Raw genomic sequence first — 7,620 nt, 5'->3', positions numbered from 1 at the left:
TATGCTTTTGTTCCTAAAGGACAGAGTATGTCAGATCCCAGAAGTTTCTGTAAGGAAGGAAGGAAGCCACTGTTCATTTGTAAATGCAAGGGATAACTGATCCCATTTCTCAGAAACTTTGATAAGGTCTGCCATTACAACACACATCTATCTAATTTATCAGACATGCTGATGACCAAGATATAAAGGATGTCTAGATAGATAAACAGACAAAGACAGACAATGCAATTTTTACGCTCGAAATATTTGGGTGTTTATATATTTATATATATATATATAAAAAAATCGATAGATAGATAGATCCCAAACACCCAAATATTTCCAGCGTAAAAATTACATTGTCTATCTATCTAGACAGTATATATATATATATATATATATATATATACACACACACACACATATATATATACACACACACACACACACACACACACACACACACACACACACACACAGAGTATACAGTGCATCCATATACTAACATCTGCAGAAATATCTGCACAACCTCCTTCCTTCTTGTAACTCCATTAAATTGTTCATTGACTCTATGGAAAGCTCTTTTTAATTCCTACATACAGCTGAAGCAATGTGATCAATATGCTATTGAGAAAATACGTCAGCTTCAATAACTGCATTTAAATATTTATCTGCTTGTATCAACATCTCGTCTGGTATTGAAACATTGCAAAAACTTCAGAGGTTAACCGTTCATTAACCGGGGATAAAAATTCAGTCAGGATCCATCATCCCTCTCTATAGTTCCTCTCTTTTTGTGGCTGTTGCCCTAGTAACAACTGTCGAATGGAACTGTTCAACATTTTTCATCAAAAACATTTTTAAGAAAAACGGCTTTTGTGAACAAAACAAATATTTTTGCAAACAAAAAGCATTTTGGCAGAAATTTCCAGGTTTTTATCAAGAAAAATGGAAATTTAAACCCTAAAAATTCTCCAGAAAAAAATACTAAGACATACAATAGCCACCAATATGCAATCAAAAAATTAAAAAGATTGTAAGGTGTTCAGTCTAATCCAAAGAAAATTTTCTGATTTTGAAAACTAGCAAATTTCAATTTCCAGTAAAAAAAAAGAATTCTTACCCAAATGAAAATTTTCCACAGAAATTTTAGTTAAAATGTTTGAACAAAAAAATGCCAACCAGTTCTAATTTGGACTCTTAAAATGCCTAACACATGCCTGAACTGAATGACCATCTGATCATATTCCTGCAGCTAACTAGGATACTTACTGTGTGCTAATCCCATTTCCTGAATCATTTAAACAAATTAGGACCCAGTCCTGCACACATTTATGCACAAGTTTAATGTTAAGCATGTGAGTAATCCCATTGAAGTACTCACATGCTTAAAGTTAATCATGTACATGATAGGATCTGAGCCTAAAAATGCAAATGGTTAGCAGTAGGGAAGTTGTCAGTTTCTTCGATGAAGATCATTTGATACTCTGGAAGTAATAATGGCAAGTGAATTTGGAATAAATTCAACAGCATCACTGCTACAGGTTCTAAACCCAACTGTGGGGCAGGAACCAGCAGAGAGAGGAAGGCCATCCAAGAGCATTATGGGGGTCAGGAAGGGCACTAGAAGGACGATGAAAATGGTGACAGCAGGGTGTCAGGTTGGTGGCAGTGCATAGGTGCGTGGGCAAAGGGATTTGCTGGAAAGCTTAAGAGATAAACAAGAAATCACCCGATTAGGAAATATTTGCACTTAAAAAGTTTATACCCACGCGCACACACCCCATTTACTTCTTGTAGCAGAACCTGACTGAGTTCTTACACGAGTTCCTGGGGGGAAAGTTTCTGAAAGAGAAAAGAATGAAAATTAGCAAATGGTAACATCAGAAAGAATGACCTGCATTCAGACTGAACATCTCAAATGAAATCCACTGTTGTGCCAATATCAGGGTCTTGTGTTAAAGCTTTTACCTTCCAGACTTGGGGAACCCTGAGGAGTCTGTAGGCAGAATTAGGACCTGGGGCTCATTTTAAAATTCCCCTATGCTCAGCTATCCAGCTTGTGCAGTAGAGTAGCTTTGGGTCTCCTCCAGTCACATAGCTAGAAGCTATGTGGTGATTAGTTTTACCCTGTGTCTGAAGATAAACAGGAAATTTAAGGCAGACCCACACCTAAGTCAGCCATTACACAGCACTCAGTCGGGTGGGGACAGCCACGGTGCAGCACTGGGGCTCCTGACGTAACTCACCCCTTCTAACAGAGAAGTCAGCAGGCAAATGCTGAAGTACGTCTAGGTACCATTTCTGAGTGATTCTCTTGTGACATCAGAGTTCGATGAGTGACATGGTGGAAGGGGAAATGACACAGTCAAATCACGCTATTATCTCCAGAGATTTATAATGAAATGGAGTAGTACCTGTCATATTGCTATTTACCAAAAGTACTGTTATAGTCAGGATTTTAATTGCTGTCCTTAATCATTGGAACAGTTCCAAATATTTAGTCTCTCTTACATGTTAACATATCATTATGCCACAATATATATGTAAGGGCATGTCTGCATTTCTTTTGGAGCTAGAAATAGCCTGTTGGGTCAAAATCCAATTTTTTGTGTGTTTTATTAAAGTGGGAAAACACTGATTTACAGGTTTAATAGCGCCTCAAAATGCTGTTACAGTCTGTCAAGCAAACAATACATATTCTCAGAATTAATGAGCCTTCCTAGAGACACAGACTACATATGGAGCCTAAGAAAAGGCATAGCTATCGCACCTCAGACAGCATGTGCAGATGTAGGGCTGGATTGTGCCTTTAAGGCACATCCCTCTGGCATGTGGGTACAGTGATGCACCACTTCAGAAGGTGGCATACAGTCTCCAAGATGTCTGAGGGCATGTGTGTGACATCCGGGCACAGGGAGTTGCAGTAGCCCTCTCCGTGGGTGAGGTCAACTCTGCTGGCCAGTACACAGGAATGGTGGAACACGAGACTTGCACTTGCCTATGCACTAGCCCCAAATGAGCTCTTTCCCACTCCAGCCCCACCAGCTCCAGGTTTTCAACCCACTCATTAAGCAGGAACCATCAGTGAGAAACAGGTTGGCCAGGAGCCTGACCATAGGGGTCAGAAAGGGCACAAGAAGGAAGATGGAACTGGTGACAGCCGGGGGTCACGCTGGCAGCAGTGGGTGAGTGAGAAGAGGGGAAATTGGCTTATTAACTGAAGGTGAGAATGGGAGGCTTAAGGATGTTAGAGAAGAAGACTTGGTTTGTTGGAGGAAGGGAGACGGAGAGAAGCAGGAGATGGGGCTGGGCTGAGGGAGTGAAAATTAGAGCTGCCCAAAAAATAGTGGAAATTGTTCATTAAAAATGTCATTGAGATTTCAACAATTGGAAAACTGTTGACCATCTCTATCGAACCTCATTATGGTTCCCTCTGGAAGGCTATATATCCTCTTTCTGTGCTCACGGGGGTTAAAACTCAGCACCAGAAAGAACGTGTGATTGGATACATATTTATTGTATACACTAGCCAAGATTAAAATCTCTCCCACAATGTAGGGCAGTGATGGTTTGGCAGCCTGCTTCCCCCAGCCCCACAGCGTCTCCCTTTAATTTCCTAGCTCGGTAAAGGCCCCATATGTAGAGCCAGCCTGTCTTTATGGGCATGGAAGGGTGGCTGGAGTGGTACTTCAGGAGGCCCTTCCTTCCAAGAGCTGAAAGGTCACTAGCCCGTACCAGGCTGAAAACTAAGGTCCCACAGGCTGGGTCCCACGCGTTGATGTGGTAACATACTGCACGCGCCACCAGACTGTTCCCAAATGGGAGACTCCATTCTGCTCTCAGGGGGAGAACCACACTAGCATCAGTCACTGTAGGCGTTTTGCTGGTGGTACACACAGGCAGGCAGAACAGCTCAGGGAAGGTGGGGGCAGTCTAAATGTGGGATAAGCAGATGACCGAATCTTGTTCCTTCTTTCTGCCATTCTGACTCCAGTCCCCTCGCTGGTGTGGAAGGTGAGAGGACCTTTTCAGAGTGCCTAGCACTGCAGGAGGGCACAGGGCAGAGGTTGTGGATGTTCTCCGCACAGGAGAATAATGGTGGGTGAATGGTTCCATATACCATCTCCCCTCCTACTCGGCACATGACATTTTAAATGGTGCCCATTGCTTAAGTAAAGTGCTGAAACAGAAGGTAAATACATCAGTGTGAAACATTGTACTGACCTGCAATCCCTTGACTTTTACACACACACACACACACACACACACACACACACACCATCGTTTCAGACACCCATCTCTCAGGTATCCTAAAGCTGTTGAAAATTATGCACAAACTGCAAGGCAACAGTATACTTCGAAATCAGACTTGTACGAGGTCACCTGTGGTACCTATAGCATTCTCCGGTGTCACTAACACATTCTTTAAACATGACCAATGATGGATGGGTGAGCTGAGGTGACATATTTCCTCTTTCCTCAGATGCCGGCATAAAATCCAGTCCCACTTTCATGTCAAGTTCCAGTCTAAATTGTATCATATACATTGAAGAGATTGTATTTTTTTAAAAAAATCTAATATTATGCTTCTGAATACAGAATTTACCTAAGTAAATAATTATTTTTAAACCCAAGATTTAGGCAGCTTTAGTATTCTACATTATGCTAATGTTTGACAATTACTAAGTGTGGGTATCAGCCACTTTTTTTTAAGTTTAATTTAAAGCAATTTGACATGGAAAGGTTATTACTTTAGTTGCCAATAAAAGCTGTACTTTTAACATAAGTGTACACCAAGCCCTAGGGTATGTGACTATTATCTTTTCTGCAATTATGTGGTGTTCTACATGAATGTTAAAAAAAACCCTTAGAAATATCAAAAGTACTAACTTAGATACAATATAAAAGTTGAATAGATAAATGGGAAACCCAGTTAGTACAGACACAACATAGGTTGAGGTTTCCTCCTAGAGGTAAAATTAGGAACAACGCCATCTGGCTTTGACTGAATATATTAATTCAGACTATATATTAACACCACAAACACTGCAGGAGCAGAATATTGGTTTATTTTATAAACAGTCTAACTTGAGGTGCAGATGTTTCCGTTTTGCAAGCTCACCAGCATTTGCAATAAGGGCATCTTCTTTCAAAACTCACCTATCTTCTGTGCTTTAGGTACCAAAATACGGGGGCGGGGAGGGGAATAATTTATCATCCATCTTGAGCTTTGGCTTTTTTTCCCCTTCCAAAAGAAAATATGTGCTTGCCACTAACTCCAGGGCTACATTAATAGACTTTAAAGCCAGAAAGTGGCACAGAGTATTTGATCGCACTTCCTGTGTAACGCAGGCCATAGAACTTCACAGAGAAATTTTGATTGAAGTGACTTGCCCAGCACCACATAGCAAATGCACGAGAAAGCAAGGGATAGAACCAAGTACTCCTGGATCACGGGTCAGTTGCCTCAATCACAATACTGCCCTCTCTCTTTAAGGAACGGACCACCTTGAGGGTACTCCAGCAGTACACCTCCCCATGAAGAGTTTCTGGGGCCGCTGTGCCTCCCTCTAGGAACACGGAGAAAAGGGTGACTGCTACACCAATCTAACTTTCTAAGTGGTACAACAGGGCAGAGGCACGGCAGGACTACGCTCATACAGTCCCTGAATAGAACTTACCAAGTGACTCCTCAGACCACAAGAAAGAATTTTCCACAAATAGATTGACACCAGGTCAGACAAACTTCAGAAATCAGTCAAGGCCAGAACACAGCCTAAGACAGGCCCTCTAGATGAACAGGTTACATTTAAAAGTGACCCACGCAGTAGTGTTCGGACAACCAGGCACTGGGGCAAGAATTCCAGAAACGTTTCCATCCACAGTTCCTATTCTCAGGGGCACCGGAAAAGGGAGGGAGGGGACCATTTTTTACAGGGCCTTGGGGGGGGCTAGTGCAGGGGGGGGGGGCAGCACTCCTGCCTACTCTTCCACAAGATTCATTTCTCTGGACAAGGTGAGAACTCCATGCTGAGCCGGCGCTAGGCATAAGCAGACTAACCCGTTGCTTAGGGTCCCGAACAACTCACGCCCCCCGCCCATTCGCTTTTTATTATGTTTGGGGTGGGGGGCAATGGGCTAGCACTGCCTCTGATTTCATGCAAATCCAAACCAATGGGAATGCATCCACCTCCACTGCAAATACTCTGCCACTTTCACCATCCATTTATTATTGAACCAATCCTCTAGAGTGGAAAAATCCCAGTGAGAAGATACTTCCCTAACTACCTCTGGATAGGGATTGCTCTGCGGGAACCATTACTGTCCCACTCAACAGCAAGCCTCTGAACTGGGCTGGGCTTTATTAGTGTCCCTTTCAAAAGGCAGTAATAGACCATTGTCCTCTGGGAACAAATTGGAGATCCTGGGAAAATACCCTCAGGAAGAATTCTACTTAAAAGGCCCAATTAATCACCTAAAGACCCAGATCTAAAATTCCCCTCTATTTGTCCTGCAGGCAACAAAAACCCTAGAGAGGTCTTACACCCTGGGTACAACTACCTAGCCTGAAAACTGGTGTTGATCATAATGTAAGCTAGAGACCCCAGTCTCCACAGGCTACTGGGGACAAAGGGGGAGAGAGGACATTTCTTTAGCAGGCATGAGCTGGAGATAACCTGAGACCAGCAAGCTGTACTGATTGGAGTCTAGAAAGCTGAGTTGTAGACTGATAGCCAATCAAACAGGAACACCTTTCATTGATCCTATAGAGCTGCTGGCAGCCTTTCAGAACTAACAACTAGCTGAGGAAGGTAGACACACACCTTACTGGGATGTCTAGAATGAGTCTCTGGGGAAGTGACGCAAGTGGGCCTTCCTAGGTCCTCCAAGGCTCAAAATCCAGACTTCCAAAACAAATTCAGATAAATGCTGGACATGCACAAGTCTATGGGTCCAGATCTAATGCATCCGAGCGTGCTGAGGGAGTTGGCTGATGTGATTGCAGAGCCATTGGCCATTACCTTTGAAAACTCGTAGCGATTGGGGGAAGTCTTGGAGGATTGAAAAAAAGGCAAATATAGTGCCCATCTTTAAAAAATGGAAGAAGGAGAACCCGAGGAACTACAGACCAGTCAGCCTCACCTCAGTCCCTGGAAAAATCATCGAGCAGGTCCTCAAGGAAACCATTTTGAAGCACTTGGAGGAGAGGAAGGTCATCAGGAACATCAACATGGATTCACAAAGAGCAAGTCATGCCTGACCAACCTGATTGCCTTCTATGATGAGATAACTGGCTCTGTGGATATGGGGAAAGCAGTGGACGTGATATATCTTGACTTTAGCAAAGCTTTTGATACAGTCTCCCACAGTATTCTTGCCAGAAAGTTAAAGAAGTATGAATTGGATGAATGGACTATAAAGTGGATAAAAAGGTGGCTAGATTGTCAGGCTCAAAGGATCAATGGTTCGATGTCTAGTTGGCAGCCGGTATCAAGTGGAGTACCCCAGGGATCAGTCCTGGGACTGGTTTTGTTCAACATCTTCATTAATTAGCTGGATGATGGGATGGATTGCACCCTCAGCAAGTTCGCAGATGACACTAAGCTGGGGGGAGAGGTAGATACGCTGGAGGGTAGG

This window comes from Chrysemys picta, chromosome 7 (genome assembly GCF_011386835.1).
Source record: "Chrysemys picta bellii isolate R12L10 chromosome 7, ASM1138683v2, whole genome shotgun sequence".
NCBI lineage: Eukaryota > Metazoa > Chordata > Testudines > Emydidae > Chrysemys > Chrysemys picta.
The sequence above is the reverse complement of the archived record's forward strand: the minus strand, read 5'-3'. Positions refer to the sequence as shown.